Raw genomic sequence first — 21,457 nt, forward strand, 5'->3', positions numbered from 1 at the left:
GCTTCTCAAGAACAAGCATAGAGTAGGCAGAGAGATGAGCTTAACAAGGTTGAGGTTTTGCCTGTGAGTACAGTGGTGGGAGAGAGGAATACTGGAATTGACGTTATAGGGAAGGAAGTAAATTTCATATGAATTGTAGAATCTAAACTAAGGAGAGATACTGAGGATGTGAAGGATACCAATGACAAAAAAATATGATAGGATAATAGAGTCAAATGATTGGAAAAGCTTTGCAGGCTAAATAATTACAGAAGCAGGTGATACTAGACTTAGTAAGCTAGAAAATCAGGAAATGCTGAGGTTACAGTGGGTTGCTTATAAGAGAGAATCAGGTGCACCTATCAAAATGAAAATCTGTAGAGTACCTCCAAGGGGTTGGATACCTGAGTCGGTGTTGAGGAAATGATCATTGGAAGTGAGAAGCTCATGGATGTGAAAAGCCAGACTGTGGACTGGGTTATCTAACTGATGCTGAAGTCACCAGAAGAAAGGTAGGAGGGTGGTGGGGAAAAAAAGGTAAGAATCATGTTTAAACTGCTAATAAATGAGGCAGAGTTACCAGGCACTTGGGTAAATACTGCAACAAGGAGGGGCACTGCAATTCAAACAGCTCAGGTTTTAGGGGAATGAAGGGCTAAATGAACTTGAATGGTGATAAAAGAAAAAAGGACATTTACACCATCTCTAGGCATTGTGTTATATGGGGTGTGAGAAAGAGAGAGAAAAAAATTTTTAAAACAGGCTGTAAGGCTGTAGAGGAATCCAATATCCTCAAGTGAAAGTTAGGTTTCAATAAAACCAGAAGGGAAAAGGAGTATTTAGAGAGGTTAAAGATGACACACAATTTTACTGATAAAAGAACCTGAGTTCCAGAAAGCACGGTGCGTGTATAGGCAGTGGGGGTATGGAGAGAGGAGAGAGGAAGAAGGATGGTAACTAACGAGGTGTGTAGATTATATCAGATTACCGGATTGTCTAGAGCCAAATGGAGGTGTATAAAGGTAACCACATATGTCTTGAGGGGTCTGGACTTCTGGTGAAGACTGAGATCAAGAATAAGTACAGCATGAAGACATTGATCCTGATAAACTCTTAGGAAAAAGTGAATATTCAGTTTTAGTTACAATCTTCTTAAAACTGTCTCTGGACCATTTGTAATGGCGAAGTCATTGGCTTGGAGGCTGGGTGGGGCAGTCTCAAGATCCTAGAAATCTCCTTTTGTCTTTCTTAATCCTGGTATGAACAATATCATGGGCAGTGAAAGACCCATGACCCAGGAAAGCCAATCTTAAAACTTCATCATTTGGCTATATGGATTGCTCCGGGCCAAATAAAATCTTGCCCAAGATTCCTAATCAGAGCTGGCTGCAAAGACGTATTTTCTCTTTGGTGACTGAGGCATCGGTTACTGAACCCATGTTCCCTGCCAAGTCTATCTGCTGATGAGAGAATGGGCACTCCACAGAGGGAAGCAGAGAAGAAAGAAGAAAAGCCGACTTCACACATTCCAGTCTCTGAATTCAGTTGTCGCTAATGCCAACACCAGCCACACCCTTTTATAAGCGAGTCAATGCATTGTGCTTTTTCTTTTTTTAAGGAATTCCTTTATTTTATTTATTTATTTATTTATTTATTTATTTATTTATTTTTGGCTGTGCTGGATCTTCGTTTCTGTGCGAGGGCTTTCTCTAGTTGCGGCCAGCAGGGGCCACTCTTCATCACGGTGCGCGGGCCTCTCACTGTCGCGACCTCTCTTGTTGCGGAGCACAAGCTCCAGACGCACAGGCTCAGTAGTTGTGGCTCACGGGCCTAGTTGCTCCGCGGCATGTGGGATCTTCCCAGACCAGGGCTCGAACCCGTGTCCCCTGCATTGGCAGGCAGACTCTCAACCACTGCGCCACCAGGGAAGCCCCACTGTGCTTTTTCTAGTAGTGTGATTCAAGTTGTATATAGGGTCACTTGCAGCAAACACACTCAACCTGGACATATATTTAAAATAAACCCATTTTAAGCAGTGGGACAGTTCCAGATCATACTCTTGAAAGTTAAGTAGAATGACCTTGACAGGTCATCTAATCCATTTCTTTGCCTTCAAGCAGAAGGACACTTAAACCATCCAAGAATACATGTGCATTTTTAATAAATACCATCTGTTGGTGACATATGCCTGTGGGATTCGTATGTGTAAATTACAATTATGAGACACTCAAAAAAACAAAAAACAACTATACTTTGCCTTTGCCTTCTCTGGAAAGTGATGAATCACGTTAAACATTGCAAACTTTGTTTCTCTTTTTGAAAGGGCATCACCAATTACTTTAGCAATTGATTTGAAACAAAGCTGAAACTACCTTAATGAGACTCTCTCAAAATTTCTGCTTTTTAAAAACATATTCAACTATTATAAAATTTTTAGTTTTACAAAGTCTTACCTTTGACAAGGACTTGTTTTCTGCCATTATCAGTGCCTTACGGAAGAAGAAACGTAAGTTCATGAAAAATACTTTCTTCCCAGAACAGTATGACCTCATTTCTGACATTACCAAAGGTGCTTCCAGAAAACATTCCGCAAACCAGGGCAATGTTGGCGTTTTTTCCGTGAGAGCCAGGACCAGTGATCAATGCTCAACAAATAACAAAGCATTTTCTAAAAGGTAAAGAGAAAGGTTTGTTTAGGATCCTAAAAGAGTACTACCAATAAGAGGGAAAAGGATGAAATCTACATCAAATCATAACACATCAGATACATTACTATTCCATTATTGTTAATAACACATGAAATTGTAAGTAATATTTGAAATCAGACTGAGTCTATCTAAGGATTGCAAGTCCAGACATGGATAAACACCTATTTCAGGCATAACTCTGTGAAGGGGGTATATATGGTGACTATTCATTCCGGAAGTCGAAACAGACCAAGAAATCAGTGAAGTCAGCCCCATTCAAGTCCTTCCCACAATGCACAATGTTGCCTGAGAGAGCTCTTTAACTGGGATTTTATAAATTCAGAAAAAAAGGTTGGGGAGGGAGTTAAATGAAATTTAATGTCCCCATTCTATACAATACACTATTTATATTTAAAATATGTGTGTTTCAAAATAAGTGTAGGCTTGTATGTGTGTATAGCTGTTTGTTTGCGTATTGTGTGTATGTTTGTCTCCGAGTCTGTCTCACTATTTCTGTAAAACATCACAGTGGGAAGAGTGTTACAGACTGTTTTTCTCAGAATTCTCCAGGCCAGAAAGGCACTGTGGCACTTCATCTGTAATAGACACCAGTCACTGGAATGACTTAGCAGAAATAAAATGTGATATTCAAATCAAACAAGAAAACTTGTTTCTTTGTGCAATTTACCCCTTTCTATATAATAAAAGGAATCATATTTTCTTCAAACACTTTTCTTAATGCAATAAACAGCTCTCTCCTACTTCTGGTTGAAAGTGAAGCCAAGTTATTTCACAGTCAATAGTTCCAAGAAATGGCATTTTACATTTTTTTTCTATAAAATATATGTAATTTGTTAAAGAATTAAATAATATTTTGTATACTTTGAGTTTTCCTTTATTACATGTACTACATTACGATGTTAACAATTTATGAGAAATTTTAATTCAAATGTTGTACCTTTACCTATATTTCCCAAAGTGAACTCCACTGAATTCTAATCACAAGAAATAATTGGCAGGGTTTTTATGAGAAATACATTTGGAAAATGCTCTTATTAATATATTGAAATCCCTTAGACACGCACTCTCACGCACCAATTTATATAACTTCATATAATCCAAGATTCCCCAAATTTATTTTACCATAGACCACTCTAAGAGAAATGCCATAGACTACCTTGAGGGAGACACCATTTCTATTGATGTAACTTTAAGTGGACAAGTCTACTGTTCATAGAAATGAATTGCATGTAAAAGTACTTAAAAAACAAAAACAAAAAACACTCATTTATTCACAAATGGTTGTGTAACACTCCTTCCTCCCTGGAGAACTGGAGAAACCCTCGGCCAAGGATGCTTGAGGACGTGACCCTCCTCATCTTGTACTTTCCCCCTCACGTCTCTGGCCCACACTGCTCCCCATGCCCTACCATAGCTACTTCCGCGTATCATACCTGATATGCTAATTGCAAAGAATTCTCAGACTTGAAATCTCTAATTGCCCTGAATTCAGTCTGTCTCTGAGGTACATCTTCATTAATTTAACTTAATACCAATAAGAGGAGAACAAAAAGGAATCAGAGAGAACATAGGCTGTTTTAGGTAAGATGCACAGTGCAGGAGCTGTCCTGGCAAAGGAACTAGCTTTTATGCACTCAGAGACATAAAACCATGGCCTTCTTGACCAAGAAGACAAAAATATAAGTTGAGCATTTTTTCTTGTTCCAAACAGACCTTAAGTGCATCTTTTATATTTTTCTTAGCATTTTTCTAAAGTATTTTCTAGCTCTGTCTGGACCTTCTAATAGTCTGAGTATATCACGGGTATATGCCACACTTCTATCTTCGTACTGTGCTCTTCTTACTAGCTTTCAAATACAAAGTTTTTAAATATCTGATCATCTGAGAGCAAACTAAACAGCCATAAGACCTCATCAAATACTGCATCTTTGCCATCTCATCAGCTCCTCTGTAATTACATCCCTCCCCTGACTATTTCTAAGTGGATCATTTCATCTTCACTAACTTCTGCAATTTTTAATGCTTACCCATCAAAATTTTTCTTAAACCTTTGGTTTTGCAGCAATATAAAATTTGAATAAGTGAGCAAATAAGTAGTACTGAAGAAATAAAATCATCATCATCATCAACTCAAAAGACATTATAAAAGAAGGGAAAATGTTTCAAAACAGAACTCAGAAGATTCAAAGTTAATTTTCAGTTTCTGCATCACTTCACTGTTTTATATTTTCATAAGTTCTTCCAACAGATAGAACAATAAAGGGAGATAAAGCCGTGGATCAATAAATAATGATTACAAAGAATTATTTCACTACATTCTAACAGGTAAGTAAATTATATCCTGAAAGTGCTTTGATTGGCTCAGATCTTTAGTGCTTTGCTAAGAAAACAATATTTTGACTTCTAAGGGATCAAGTGACTATGGACAGCTTCCTAATCAGAAACAACATGCATAATCCAGGCCAGTCATCTCATGATTATCTACCTTTGGTCAGCTGGTTGCCTGGATAAGAGAATATGGATGGATCCCCGCAAAAGAAAAATAAAATCACTATGATAAACAACTCACTGAGGAAATGTCATTTTCATACATATTTGCAGAGATTTTATTCATTCAAATTAGACGCTTCCAAAATGTTTGTACTGCCTCAAACCCAGTGGAATTTCTACATGCAAATTCCTTCTCCGAGTAAGTCATTTCCACTTCTTTCTTTGAAAAAGGTCAAATGTGGCCTCCTCCAGGAACATACTCATGAACTGCTCTCTGCCTAAAACAAGGGTTAGGGCATCTTCTTCTTGGGAGGGCCTTCGATGACTTGCCCCTTCTTCCCACCCAGCTCTGGAATAGGAACTTCTATGTACCCTACACATAATTTTTGCAATGACATTTAACAGTAGTATCCTCATGACCCAATGACATATCTATTTGTATGTCATCCCCAGAAGACAGTGCTTTCCTGGATGGCAGGACTGGGGATTTTCCCTCTGTGTTTTCAGTACGTGTATTCTACAAGAAGGTTTCTCCAAAGAATTGGGAAATAAAATAAAGGCTGCCCTCTTAGACTGAGATTTGAAATCAACAAAAGATAGAAATGAATATATCTTTTTATTTCAAAATCAGATCAATCAACTCTGAGCCTTCTCGTACACACACATATCTGGTTGACTGAAAATTAGCTATTAATAATTTGTTGTGGGGGAATGGAGCTCTCCAGTTCTCTAAGATCATGAGAGAGTCCCAGGGGTTTTACTTTTTTGGCTACACTGCGCAGCTTGTGGGATCTTAGTTCCCAGACCGGGGACTGAACCTGGGCCCTCCACAGTGAAAGCATGGCGTTCTAACCACTGGACTGCCAGGGAATTTCCCCAGGGGTTTTAGATAGACCAAAATATTCAGGTACGCCCTGCTCTCCAGTCTACTTAGGACACTGTTGATAACCACCTGAGCTTGCAGAGTAGCCTTCTGTTTCCACGCTAAGCCTGGCCACAGAAATCTTTCACCATCAGTCTCGAGGTCTCAGCGGTTAATGTTCAGGCTGTAGGCATCCCTGTGTCACACCGCCTCTTTATCCTCTTAGGAGGCTGCATAGGACCCCATCCCAGGTACCCAACATGCACCCCCGATTGTCCACCCAGGGTCCAGGGCAGGGGCCTCTCAGAACTCCTCCACCCAATCCCTCATCCTTCCTCACTCCTTTTTGTTTGTTTGTTTTGGTTTGGTTTTGGCAGCACCACGCAGCATGCAGGATCTTAGTTCCCCATGACCAGGGATCGAACCCGTGCCCCCTGCAGAGGAAGCAGGGATTCTTAACCACTGGACCGCCAGGGAAGTCCCTCACCTCACTCTTTTTCCCTTTAGCCTGGCTCTCCCTTATCTCTCCTCAATGTGAACTTTCCCCTGGGGGAGAAGAAGTAGCAAAAGGATAATTTACCTTTGGTTCTACAACGCTGGCCTCTCTTTCCTGAGGTGTAAGTGGGAAAGGAGATGTTAACAACAGATAGTTTCTTTTTATTTTCTATTAGCTCACTTGTTAAGCATCCTTCAGAGGAAAACACTAGTCAGCCATGTCAGCAAAAACAAGGAATCACTGAGGTGAGCATTGGAAGCACTAATTCCAAAACACACCCAGGAAGAGGCAACCTTAGCTGAGCGTTTTCAGGTGTTGTAGCCCCTTTGCAGTGCTGACACATTTGTGAAGATTCACTGCATTAGGTCAACCTTCAAAGCTTCCACTTCCTGTGATTCAAGTTCCAGATTTACACCCAAACCCTTCTAGCTATAGCTTGGCTTCCTCTGTAGTTCTGCTGATGAGGATAAAATGTGACAGGCATGCCTGAGTGCTGATTCCAGCCTGCATGGCAGTTGTGTTTTCATATTGTGGAGTAAGAAGTTGGCATTTTGATTTCATAAATTAGTCTCAGGAGCTTTGATAATGTGCACCTTTGGCTAGAGAAATGGATTCCCCATGTATGAGCTGACAATATACAGAAGGTGGAAGGCCAAATCGGGATCATGCTACCACAGACAGCCTTGGGAGACCACAGGGAAGCTGTCCCCCCAGCACCCGACAAGCCCCCCCAGGGTCCTCAGATGCTTTCCCTTTATCTATTCTGCAGTCTGAATCCATACGAGGGGCTCAGTAGCTCTCTGTTGAATGATTAAACATTTTCCATCTCTGTAGCATTGTTTAGATTACAAAACGAGTCCCAAGCATTGTATTTTTTGATTCTTAAGACAATACTAAGGGTACATATGAAAGTTAATATGTTCATTTTATAGGTGAAAAAAACTGTGCCATAGTGTTTTGTTGACTTGTTTGAGGTCATGATGTTAGTAACAACCAAGCCACAATACACTCAAAAAAGTGACTGCAGATATTTTTAACCTGGACATATCATTAATGCCTTATTACCAAAAATATGCCACTCAAAATACATATAGATAAATAATAATACAATAGCTAAAAGTTATGCAGCCCTTACTATGCGCAAGGTACTGTGCTAAGCAATTTACGTACATTAATGAGTTTAGTCCTTATGAAGTCAGTACAAATTCCTATTCTCATTTTACAAGTGAGGAAAATAAACCTCAGAGAAATTATGTAGGTTGTTAAAGGTCACACGTTTAGGAAGTAGCAGAACTGGGAATTAAACCCGGACACTCAAAACATATGGTCTTACCCTATGTTATACAGTGAATATATGAAAATCCTTGCCTGGTTGGATACCATAAATCTTGGATTCTTCTTCCAGCTTGATTTGTCATGTGCAAAAGGCATCTTTTCCATTTGGTTTAGTAGCCAAGTTTGAGATTTGGTTTCTGTGCTCATATCTCATCATGCTTGTACTTGGAAATCTGTCACTTCCTCCAGCTCCACCACGTCTGCCAACTCATGCTTTCTTTTTTTTAAATAAATTTATTTATTTTATTTATCTTATTTTTGGCTGTGTTGGGTCTTTGTTGCTGCGTGCGGGCTTTCTCTAGTTGCAGTGAGCGGGGGCTGCTCTTTGTTGTGGAGCACGGGCTCTAGGCACGCAGGCTTCAGTAGTTGTGGCTCGCGGTCTATAGAGCGCAGATTTAGTAGCTGCGGCGCACGGGCTTAGTTGCTCCGCGTCATGTGGGATCTTACCGGACCAGGGCTCGAACCCGTGTCCCCTGCATTGGCAGGCAGATTCTTAACCACTGCGCCACCAGGGAAATCCACTTATGCTTTCTAAGACAATCCCCAAAATTGACACCTAAACTCCCAATTCTAGATTTCCCCAGTCTGACTCAAACTGCTTCCAAATAGGCCCAGTTATGATAGACAAAATGAGATGAAATTTTATTCTATTGAAAGACAATTCCATTGGAATACAAGCACTAAATAACGTCCCACCCCCAACATTTCTCAGATTTCAGATCAACTTAATAGACAGCAACCTGTATTTCAATAGGTATCTCACCTAACAGAATCCTTCGTGATATTCTTGAGAGTATTCTCTCCCCAGGCCACCCACCACAGTCATCCATGTTACTCTTTCATTCAATAAATACTTATTGAACCACTAATAGGTGTAAGCCACAAGCCTAAGCTGATGCCTTTGAGAAACAAGGCAAAGGCATAGCCATTGTTGTCAATCTGCTTACTATTTATTAGAGTTAAAGGATGTACAAAAAAGAGTATTAGAAGAAAAGTATTATTAGTTGCAAAAGGTATGTATTTAAAAACTGTGGAGGTTTAGAGGAGGGATTGTTTCATTTATTTTAAGGAGTCAGAAGGCCTCATAAAGAAAGTCACATTTAAGTTGGAGTTAAGCAGGAGTGCCAAGGCATGATGCTATTCCAGCTTGAGTAAACAGCAAGATCAAAGGACAGGGGCTGAGACAAAACAGAACATTCATCTAGCTGGGCTGGAGCAGTGGATGGATTGAAGGATATAGCAAGGAGTCATCTGGAAAGGTGGGTTGGGACCAGAGTATATTGCACCTTGAATGTACAGCCCTGCATTACACTCTGAAGTAACCATGGAAGGGAGTAGCGTTCTTTTTGTTACATAGCACAGTGGTTAAAGCAAGGGACACCAGAGTCAGATAAATTTCCAGCTTTACCACATAGTATTTCAGTGACTTTGAGAAAATCATTTAACCACTCTAAGTCTCAGTTTCCTCATCTGTGAAATGATAATGAATATACGAACTACATGTCAAGGGGTTGTGATGACAATTAAAGCAATGATTACAAAAGGATACTTGACATTGAGGTTGGCGATAGTAGGTACTAGGAAACATTATTAGTGTTAAATGAGTAAATAAATAGTGAAAGACTTTTAAATTTCTTATAACTCACTCTGCATGCCTTGGAATAATTTCGAACTCATCTGTGTCCCTTCGACTGTGACAAAGGGATTCTACAAGTGTGCAGTTGAGCTTATATGGATACCTATGTCCCTTCAGTCCTTCTACCACTTCTGTGATTGCACTGGCCTTTCTGGCAGACACATCACACTGATAGTTTATATGAATCTTCTATGTAGATAAAACCTAAAGGACTTTTTCACAAATACTATACCTGCCGTGGAAGGCCTCCTGAATCCTGACCTCATGCAATTATTTTTTTTTTTTCCTAAATGTAGAACTTTACACCATCTCTGTTAATTTAATTTTATTAATTTCAATCAAACTTTTCCTTATAGAAATCTTTCTAAACATACTAATTTTATCTAGCATTTAACTATAAATCACCTGAAAATTTGATAAGCATTGAACTTATCACTAAAAATATCTAACTGGGTTAGAACAAAACAGTTCTGAATTAAATAGCTTTATAGGTCCCCTCTGGTTTATTAATCCATTAATCACTACTATTAGGCTATGATCATTCAACCAGCTAGACTTTTCTTAATATTTGTACATTCTTTTTGCTCAAAAGGCTATCTTGACACTTTGGATCATATACTCTGCCCAACTAGGATGTAATTTATCTGCCCCATTATCTATAATAAAAAGGTAAACTAGATGTTGTTTCCGTGACTTGTTCTTTGTTAACACGTGCTGGGTTTCCATGATCACTGTTTTCTTAACTAAACACCCCCCAAATATTTGTTTTATATCTGTGCTTTTCTCAAAGTTCCCAATGTACACACAGAAGAAGTTTTGCTCACCAGGAAAGATCTGGCCAAATGTCCTTATGGGAGCTTTTCCAGGGAAGTCAGTATGGATTCTTAAATTTACACATTGCTGTGTGGGTAGGCAGCATGGAGTTGGATCAGAAGACAGTGCAAGACTTTTAGCTACATCAATTTAGTATAACATGAGATATGTTTATTTATAAAACCCTTTATAAGGCAGCCTGAGTAGCTTAGGTATTACATGTTATACTATTCGTAAGGCATATTTTAAGGTATTTTGCAAAGAAGAGAACATATTCTGAGGTCTTTAATTTTTATGTGGAACTATCATGGATGCAAAGGAAGAATACGACAGTTAATTGTTTCCTAAGGTCATTTCATTCAAAGACAACAGCTGGAAATTCTGCTATTTTGAATAGTTTTTAGCAATTAACAGTATAAAAAAATTAACAGAGAATGCAAAGATTTTATTCTACCCAGCAATCAAAAGTAGTTGTTCTATCAAAAGGAGCTGAAAGAGACTTCTTTTGACCCTGACCACCAGTTCCATTTGTAGTTCATTGTCCCAAATCTCTTGTCCTAAAAAGCCTTCACAGAACAAACACCTTAGTAGCTTGTTCTGTCACCTCTATTGCACTTTGTCCAATAAATTGTGTCAATATACTTCCTATTCTCAGCCTTTTCTTCTGACTCCACGGGATGCTGGCATCATTCCAAACCTGCTGGGTCCCAATCCTGGTTTTATAGAAATTTTTTTTAAAAATCAATGAGAGAAAAAAATGTTTCTGGATAGCTCAGCTGACATAGCCACAGGCAGGAGCTGGCTGGCGCTATTCGGTATTATCCACATGACCAGCCAGACAGAGACTTTGTTATTTCACAGTTCACCTTGCCGTCCAAGTCACTCAATTGTTGCAATCAGTGCTAGTGCTTCGGGGTGAAAATAAATAAATAACAAATGTGGGCTAGCAGAGGTTCTGGCTGGCGCTGGGAATACACACAGAACAGCAGTAGAGCCTGCTGGGGTCTAAATCAACTAATCAATTCTTGAATTTTTTTTTTCTTTTTCTTTTTTTGTTTATACTTTGTCAGCTAATAGATTGTGCCCCATGAAATTACTTCTGTGAAAAGGAGCTTGCTGTAGGTAATACTCTTCTTTCTAAAAGAAAATCTACTGACTATGGCATCATTGGGTGAGAGCCCCTCGCACGGGTTGCTGCAAGTCAAGAGGCAAAAAGGGTAGGGTTATCTAGTAAGCAACAAGAAGAGACTCCTTGCTTTGAAGTAGATGAACTCTTTAAAAGGTGTTAGAAGCTACCTTCCCATGCAGTAGCCTAGGGATGATACAGTTCATCCGAAGAGCCTCATTCTGAATGGGAAAAATAAAAATACAAACCTATCCAACTTGGCATGAAAAACACAAATGGGTTTGAATAATTGAAAGCAAGCAGACTTTACCATACTGCAGCCAAAACTCGTAACAGAATGCTGGCTCCTGCTACATAGAAAAGCAATCTAGGGCATTATCTCATGTGTCATTCTTTCTACTTTCCTTTAAGAAAACTCTAGCAAGCGGATTTGTGTTTTAAAGATCAATGCCAGATATGAGCACCATGAAGAATGAGTAGGCATATTTCTAAAATGTTGAAGAGGCAGGTTTTTAGGAGAAAATAAACCTATTCATAATTTGAAGTCCTGCCTTTCCTGTTTTGTGCCAAGTAACAGGCTTTGTCTTCCATTACAGAAGCACAGGATGTTTAAATGTTAAAGGAGTGAGAGGAAAAGGAGGTTGCTAGAGGCGATTCCATTTCTATTACCTGTTTTAAAAGTAAGAAGAACATCATTTTAATAAAGGAATGAAACACCTGTTTTCATCAGCAACAGTAGCATTTCATAGCTTTGCTTCACTATCTTAACCTCTCCCCAATTAGTTCTCATTCTCTACCATTGCATTGCAGCACAACTCAGATTTGTACAAAATATAACATACATTTCCCTCATGCATGATGTCCAAATTAGAGTCAGAACCTGACAGTAGTTCAAGTCATGCAACCAAGTAGGTTTCATTTATAAATAGAAATTCTTGTCAGCTTCACAAGGTAGGAGGAAAAAATATAAAAACAAGTGGTGAAGAAATAAAGAGAGCTGATGCGTTGTCACTAGGACACACTGTTTGGAGTAAAAGGTTAATTTCATCAGCAGAAAAATTACAATCAGAGCAGAAATGGCTGTAATCAAACAGAAGTGGATAGTGGGGACAACATATATTGGAAAGCAATGGGAAACTGGATGGAACTTGGAACAACTAGCAGATAAAGACCTGTTATTGAATGAGACTAGACAAGAGAATGTATGACCAATAAATTCGAATTTGATTACGAAGGTTATAAGTATCTGGCAGAGGAGAAAGAAGATGGCTGTCTACTGAGTGTGGAAGGAGAGTCTGTTGATTGCCATAACCTCTGAGCCTGTCAAATGATCCAGGCTTAACAAAACACTTTGTCACACCTCCTTTTTCTCTCTTACATGTCAATATCCCACCCACTCCCACTTTCTGTAGGTGCTTCCTCTACAAAGAGTGGCATGTCTCATTTCTGCAAGCTAAGCAGATGAAACCTGGGTGTAGAAAAGTCCACTGTGAGTGGTAAAGTAAACCAGATTTTCTCCTTTTATTAACCATTTGCTTCAGTTATTTACTGAGATGGAACTGCTTCTCAACACTACCCCTAGAGCAGGAGGATGGCCATCAGCCTGGGCCTGACGCTACCTGGCAACGCAACTCTGGTCACTCCCTACGGTGGGCAGGTGATGTGTCCCAGTGCCGAGGTGGGGCCGTATCCAAATCACTGAAGATAGATTTCAAACCACACAGGCCTACCACACAATTGCACCCTACGGATATGGTCGCTCCATAGGTTGATAAATCTCACCTAGCATTTATAATTAGCTTCAATACATCCAATGTTCACCTCCACTCCAAAATGAGAAGCCATTTGAGACTGAGGTTCAAAAAAGGAGAAAATTGGGCTTCCCTGGTGGTGCAGTGGTTGAGAATCTGCTTGCTAATGCAGGGGACACGGGTTCGAGCCCTGGTCTGGGAAGATCCCACATGTCGCGGAACAACTGGGCCCGTGAGCCACAACTGCTGAGCCTGTGCGTCTGGAGCCTGTGCTCCGCAACAAGAGAGGCCACGATAGTGAGAGGCCCGCGCACCGCAATGAAGAGTGGCCCCCGCTTGCCGCAACTAGAGGAAGCCCTCGCACAGAAACGAAGACCCAACACAGCCAAAATAAAATAAAATAAAATAAATAATAATTAAAGGTGCTAATAATTTTTTTTAAAAACCTTTAAAAAAAAAAGGAGAAAATTATAAGGAAATTCATATTCACTATGGCTTATTTTTATATTTTCAAAGGTTGTATTTATAAAATAAAAGGATCCAAAGGAGTTATTTTGCTTATTTGTTTTATAGGGTTTTTAAAATATTATGTGTTTGTTTCCTTTTTATATAAATAATGCCAAGTGAAATAAATGTGAAAGAAAAGAATATTTAGTATGAATTCAGAGATTCTTTTTCCTATTTGACATATCAGAAAAGTCACAATCTATATAAAAGAAATCCTACTGTAGGTCTTAGTTGTTGTTAATCTCATTACTCTCTTTACTGTCCACTAATTTAAGAATTTATAAGAAAGTCTATGAAATGGGGTCATTATACTTCAGACTAGATCAGATGGTTTCATAAGATGATATTTGGAAAAATACATTTTGATTAATTAATTAATTAATTTACTGGTCACTCCATGAAGCCTCAGGATTTCTGCCATGTACATAATTTCCTATGAATTCATCTTTCTTATTCTAAAGCTTAAGTCCTTTCAATTTCACGTTCAAGTAGCCTGAGAAATCTCTTATCATTGAACCACAGCAATAGAATTTGACTAGATGGGTAGATTGACATTTCCTGTTTTTGTACCAATTTTTCCATCAAAGATAGTATACTGGTGTCAGGGATGATTTAGACACAGATGTTATCTTTCTACACTGTTATGCCTCTATGATTATTTGGTATGAGCTGTAAACCAGATAACAATGGATCTAAGTTAAATATCAGTTTGTGTATCAAATGTGCATTGTGTTGTACGTTCGTGTGACCTATCTAGGAAGAGAAGAGAAACTGTTAGTGAGCATTCTGCATGAATTCAGATGTGCTGACAAGATGGGGTTATATGTGCAAAAGATTTATTGGGGGGGGAGCAAGATGCAGGTCTGACACCTGTGAAAAGGAAGACAAGGGAAGATGATTGGGTAGAAGGAGTTTCCAACTGCAACACAGTTTCAAAAGTTTCAGCAAGGTTGATGGGGACTCCTCAAGTCAACCCATAAAAGGAGTTCTATATCTCATAGGAAGGGGCTGCCTTAGTACCCCCACTATGTCAGTCATTGGCTGGGAGCAGCCCACCAGGAAGTATGGTCTCAAGGCAAACATGATGGGGGGGGGGCCAGAGGGGCAGCTGCTAGTGCTGTCAGTCAATTATGCTCCACCAGCTGGAGATCTGATAGTTGTATTTTCATGGCCAATATCATTAGTGTAACTTTGCAACATTTCATTTTAGCTCAAATAAAGAGATTGGCTAAATCACTGACTTCAATCCATTTAAAACATGGGTAATATCAAGGACTTATAATGGAGATTAATTTCTTTCATAAACTTTTAATAAGCACATACTATAAACTGTTTCTAAGCCAGCTGCCATGGACAGAAAAGCTATTACAACACAATACCAGCCTCAAGGAACTTGCACGTACAGTTGTACACGACAGAAGAAAAAACAGGCAATAGTTGTGCACTGCTTGCTAAAACCAAATAAGATATATTTTATCATAACATGGGAATCTTTTAACATGCTTATGATATGTTCACCCAATGAAACATTTAATGAAACACTTGAGTACAAAAAAAAAGAAAACTGTTATGGTCAGCCATTTTCCAAAAGCAGGCAGTAAACCAAGTGGTACTATAAGGAAAAATCAACATCTTCATTTTTAAACTTAGAGCATTTCTGTTAAAATAAATTAACATTTTGCAAATGATACAAAATTTCTTTTTATAATTAATGAGTTATTTTCTTTTAATTAGATATGCTTATAAAAATATATGATCTCACTTTTCGTTTTTTTCATTAATTTCAGCGATGTTTCTGAAAAGCTAGAAATTCCATGATTTCAACTGATAACACCTCACACGTGTAAGAATGAGGATTATGAAAGTTCATTCTGAAAGAAGAAAATCACCCTAAGAATTATTTATTGAATATCTATTCTTTGCCAGATACTTCTCTAGATGTTAGGGATATAGCAGTGAAGAAAACAGGTAAAATTCCTGCCTTCAGGAAGCTCACATTCCTGTCAGCGGTGAGGATGGAGAGACAAAATAAACAAGATAAGTAAGATACAACATGATATGGACATATATACACTACCAAACATAAAATAGATAGCTAGTGGGAAGCAGCCGCATAGCACAGGGAGATCAGCTCGGTGCTTTGTGACCACCCAGATGGGTGGGATAGGGAGGGTGGGAGGGAGATGCAAGAGGGAGGAGATATGGGGACATATGTATATGTATAACTGATTCACTTTGTTATAAAGCAGAAATGGACACACCATTGTAAAGCAATTATATTCTAATAAAGATGTTAAAAAAAATTTTTTTTTTTTTCACACACACACACTGTATTTTATTTTTACAAGAGATAAATAGACTGACACCAAGCATTGTACATGGATGACCACAACAAAAACAACAATGATTGCAATTACCAAACATGAAACACACTCATACTATGTCATAATATTGACATTCAGTCCAGTAATCCTCCACTGTAACAGCTCCTTTACTTTGCAGTGAAAATTGATTTGTATATTCTTTGCCTCTGAGTCCTTGTGGGATTTTTTTTTTTTTTTTTTTTTTTAATTCAGACAGAAAGTCACAAAAATTATACTCATCCTCATCAGTTCACTCAGTCCCATGTAATTAATTGTTTTTTTTCATCTTGATCTTTTGTTAGCACTTTTATGAGTTCATCAGTTTTTCATCAGAGTTCTGAAAATGCTTATTCATTCAGTTCAGCAGTACAGTCAGTTACCAGAAACCTGTACTTGTCAGAGTCTTTTCCATGAATTTCTTGAAGATGAAACCCTTTTACAGGAACATATTTGCAAAATCATCAGAGTACACCCAGAACTGTCTGTAAATGACAAAAGACTTAAAAATGACCACGGTAAAAAATCTGATGAAAGTTCATAATAATGCAGTTGACAAGAAAATTAGTTATTTCTGAGATATACATTTTAAAGTAATAACTAGGATTATTACTTATAACATTATACCAGAACATATAAGATTTTTAGAAATTTCATGTAATGTCTGAAACATTTATATTAACATATTTCCATACATATTTCCATACAAATACAAATATAAGATTTTTAGAAATTTCATGTAATGTCTGAAACATTTATATTAACATATTTCCATACATATTTCCATACAAATACAAATATAAGATTTTTAGGAATTTCATGTAATGTCTGAAACATTTATATTAACATATTTCCATACAAATAACCCAATGAAAGTTTAGTATTAGTTGTTTTGTTTGTTTTTTTATACTGCAGGTTCTTATTAGGCATCAATTTTATACATATCAGTGTATACATGTCAATCCCAATCGCCCAATTCAGCACACCACCATCCCCACCTCACCGCAGTTTTCCCCCCTTGGTGTCCATATGTCCATTCTCTACATCTGTGTCTCAACTTCTGCCCTGCAAACTGGCTCATCTGTACCATTTTTCTAGGTTCCACATACATGCATTAATATATGATATTTGTTTTTCTCTTTCTGACTTACTTCACTCTGTATGACAGTCTCTAGATCCATCCACGTCTCAACAAATGACTCAATTTCGTTCCTTTTTATGGCTGAGTAATATTCCATTGTATATATGTACCACATCTTCTTTATCCATTCATCTGTTGATGGGCATTTAGGTTGCTTCCATGACCTGCCTATTGTAAATAGTGCTGCAATGAACATTCGGGTGCATGTGTCTTTTTGAATTACGGTTTTCTCTGGGTATATGCCCAGTAGTGGGATTGCTGGGTCATATGGTAATTCTATTTTTAGTGTTTTAAGGAACCTCCATATTGTTCTCCAGAGTGGCTGTATCAATTTACATTCCCACCAACAGTGCAAGAGGGTTCCCTTTTCTCCACACCCTCTCCAGCATTTGTTGTTTGTAGATTTTCTGATGATCCCCATTCTAACAGGAGTGAGGTGATACCTCATTGTAGTTTTGATTTGCATTTCTCTAATAATTAGTGATGTTGAGCAGCTTTTCATGTGCTTCGTGGCCGTCTGTATGTCTTCTTTGGAGAAATGTCTATTTAGGTCTTCTGCCCATTTTTGGATTGGGGTGTTTGTTTCTTTGATATTGAGCTGAATGAGAGGAGATATGGGGACATATGTATATGTATAACTGATTCACTTTGTTATAAAGCAGAAATGGACACACCATTGTAAAGCAATTATATTCTAATAAAGATGTTAAAAAAATTTTTAATTAAAAATAAAATAAAATAAAATAAAAAACTTAATCTCAAAAAAAAAAAATGACAATATTCTCTGACCTGAAAGGGAAATACTCACTTAGTAGTATGAAGGGGAGGGGTATTTATGCTATTTCTCCAGGAAGACAATGGAGGTAAACAGGAGATAAACAAGTAAAAATTTAAAGCAGGAACATACAGAAAGAATGCGTTGCTTTCCAGACGATGCAAGCACCGAGACCGGATGGAGGGTCAGGGAAGGTGGGATGGGCCAGAGGCAGGAGCAGGCACAGGCCAGGCCAGATCAGGGAGGACTGAGTTGCCATGCAAGGGGGATTTGACCTTATCCTATAAGCAGCAGGAAAACAATAAAAGATTTTAAGGACGTAAATGAAAAAAAAAAAAAAAGATATAACATGATAGTAATACACCTGCTAAGGAGAAAAAAGAAAGCAGAAAAGGGGAGGGTAGAAATTTAGAGGTATGAAGAGGTAAGCACTAGCAGTTTACATAGGTGGACCAAAAATGAAAACTTTACTGAATTACAGTAATAATAATGAATTATAAAAATTTTATTCATTTTTTTCCAACAAGCATTTGTTTGTAGGTGCCAGGTGATGCGAACACAGAGATGAATAAGACAGTATCACCGCCCTCACATGGCCTTTTAGGTAGTGGGAGAAAGAAAATCAACAATCAATGCTACATTCCAAAAAAGCTAAGACATGAGCTAAAATTAAAATATCAAAATACCCTTATTTTCACATTTCTAAATAAGCTGGTGATGAAAATACTGAAATGATTTCACTACATAAACAGAAGTTGAAGCCTCCTGATATCAAATAAACCAGCAACTGTGCAGTGTGATGATGCCAGCAGTATAGTTTTTTAAATATTCCCCAAAACCCTCCTAAATAATAAATCAGGAGTGTTAAAGAAGACAAAACAAACAAAACTATGGACAATATCCTCTACAAAGCTAGGAACAAGGAATCCCCACGAACTTCAGGACAGGCATGAGTGTGGCCCAAACACCAAGAGCTGTGTGCCCTGCATAGCATAACAACTATGTGGTTGGAGCACTGAGGAGTGAAAGAGTGACACCCACTTATACCACAAGCCATGGGAACCAAATCTTACTCCAAAATAATCACAACCAAAATGAGATAACCCTATGGAAGCAGGGACTAAAGGATCTGGGAACAACCTAAATGTCCTTACAGGATACAAGTTTCACAGCGAGCAAACAGAGCTTCTGAATGTGAGAAGATCAAACACAGCTTTGTCAGTGTAGGCTCCGGAGACATTCAGAGCAAATACTCATTCTCAGAAGTGAAAAACTTTACTCTCAAGGAACACTATTGGAAATACATGCTAAGGTGAGTGGAGCAGGAACACTGAGTGTAAAAAAGAGAGTGAAGCTTCAGAGAGAGGGTAGAGGCGCCCAAAGGATGCTAGTCGTGAAAAGTCGTATAAAGGCAAAATGACAAGTCTGAATCTGACAGGCCTACATGACTCAGGGTTGAAGAATGCAGTTGAAGACAGAAAATATTTCTGATCTACACATATCTATAAAAGACAGAACAGCAACTACAGAAAGGCCTTTTTTTGAGTATTTCACATAAAAACAGAAAGGACGTTCTCAGTCCAAGGAGCTCTCCACAAGAACATCTTCCTAATAGCCTAAGAAAATACATGGCATTGAAACGTGGGGTGCGGGAGTTTACAGGCTATAGTGTTTCAATCCGAAAAATAAATAGACACGGCAACAAACATACACACAAAAATGACCCTTCATGGATGGAGGTTTTTAAAAGGCAAATTGTAAGAAACTTAAAATTGAATGACAGAGAAATATTACCTAATGTTAGGTAGTCATTTTAAATTAAATGTACAAAGAGTTTTAATGACTTGGGAAAATGCACCACAGCTTTAGGCTCTTTCAAATCATCGTGAGACAGTCCTAAAATTTTTATTCTGCTAACCAATTTAATCAATAGAATATTTCACAGCTATCTACTTCATAACCAAAATATCCACTGGGGTATCCTTGAAATGACTTCTCTATGCCCTTAGAATACAAATCACCTCCACTCGTTCTTTTGCAAGAAGTTACATTTTTACTTAAATAAGTAATAAATTATATTTCTCTTTGTTAAAAAACACAACAAAACAAATCAGGCAAACACCTAGTATTTGAAGTATAACGTGAAAGCCTCATTTACCACCACACCAGCCCCTGTTCCTTTTCTCAGAGGAAATCACAGGGTGAATCCTTCTATTCTACTTTCCACAAATTCATATAAATGCAAAATACATATACATAGGTATATGTTTTCATATGTTATATATGAGACCTAGGTATATACATGTATATAATTATATATACATATGTATATGTGTATATACACACACACACACTCACATACACAGGCAAACACCAATCCAATGATGTCTTTACGTAAAATTTCTGTCCATTATCAAAGACTTCAGCAATTTATTTCCCATCAACAGTGTTTGCTCACATTCTGGCCAAAAATAGTTCTTATCAATTACTTCAAATTTGTCAACCTTATGGAAGAAAAGTGTCTTTATTATTTTAATTTGCATTTAGAAGTGTAATAATTTTCATATGTTTATCAACCATTTGTGTATCTTCAACAATAAATTGGGACTTCCTTGGTGGCGCAGTGGTTAAGAATCTGCCTGCCAATGCAGGGGACACAGGTTCGAGCCCTAGTCCAGGAAGATGCCACGGGGCAACTAAGCCCGTGCACCACAACTACTGAGCCTGCACTCTAGAGCCCGTGAGCCACAACTACTGAAGCCCGTGTGCCACAACTACTGAAGTCCGCATGCCTAGAGCCTGTGCTCTGCAACAAGAGAAGCCACCACAAGGAGAAGCCTGAGCCCCGCAACGAAGAGTAGCCCCCACTCGCCGCAACTAGAGAAAGCCTGCGAGCAGCAACAAAGACCCAACGCAGCCAAAAATTAATTAATTAATTAATAAAAAAATAATGAATCGCCTGTTCATATCCATTATTCATTTTCCTATTTAACTGTTTATCTTTTTCCTTTAGATCCATAGTTGCTCTTTATATTTATGCATATTTATCCATTATCTATTGATGTGTGGCCAACATTTTCTCCTGTTCTTTATTTTTGAGATATTTTAGTAGAAGTCTTAAATTTTTTATTAGATCAAATTTGCCAGTCATTTTTTAAGGTTTTCGGGGTTTGTGATTCTTTAATGAAGAAATTTTACCCCCTGTTATTTAAAAAAAATAGTAATTGAATTATCTTCTCCTATTCTTTTTATTGTTCATGTACACATGATCTTTTCAACTTCCTGCATATAGTTTCTAGAAAAATATCCACTCTTCTGGATTTTTCCATTTGTTGCCACGCAATTTACCCATTATTTTTAATGTTTTAATCACTTCAATATTGATAACTAAAACAACTCCAATTTCTAATTTTAAATAGATGTATTCCATATTTCACTAAATCAGACTTGCCAAGGTTAAATCTATTTTACTGATTTT

At 38.0% G+C, this 21,457-nt stretch overlaps 1 long non-coding RNA gene across 1 annotated transcript; it reads right to left on the bottom strand.

Annotated features, from left to right (window-relative positions):
* Positions 1-1,604: 1,604 nt before the first annotated feature.
* On the bottom strand, positions 1,605-17,575 carry LOC309639227. The gene is made up of 2 exons (XR_014251534.1): positions 13,643-17,575; positions 1,605-13,296 (listed from the first exon to the last, which is right to left on the bottom strand). It is a non-coding gene; the product is annotated as an uncharacterized lncRNA (long non-coding RNA).
* Positions 17,576-21,457: the final 3,882 nt, after the last annotated feature.

Source organism: Balaenoptera physalus (genome assembly GCF_965194825.1).
Source record: "Balaenoptera physalus genome assembly, chromosome: 12".
In the NCBI taxonomy this organism is placed as follows: domain Eukaryota; kingdom Metazoa; phylum Chordata; class Mammalia; order Artiodactyla; family Balaenopteridae; genus Balaenoptera; species Balaenoptera physalus.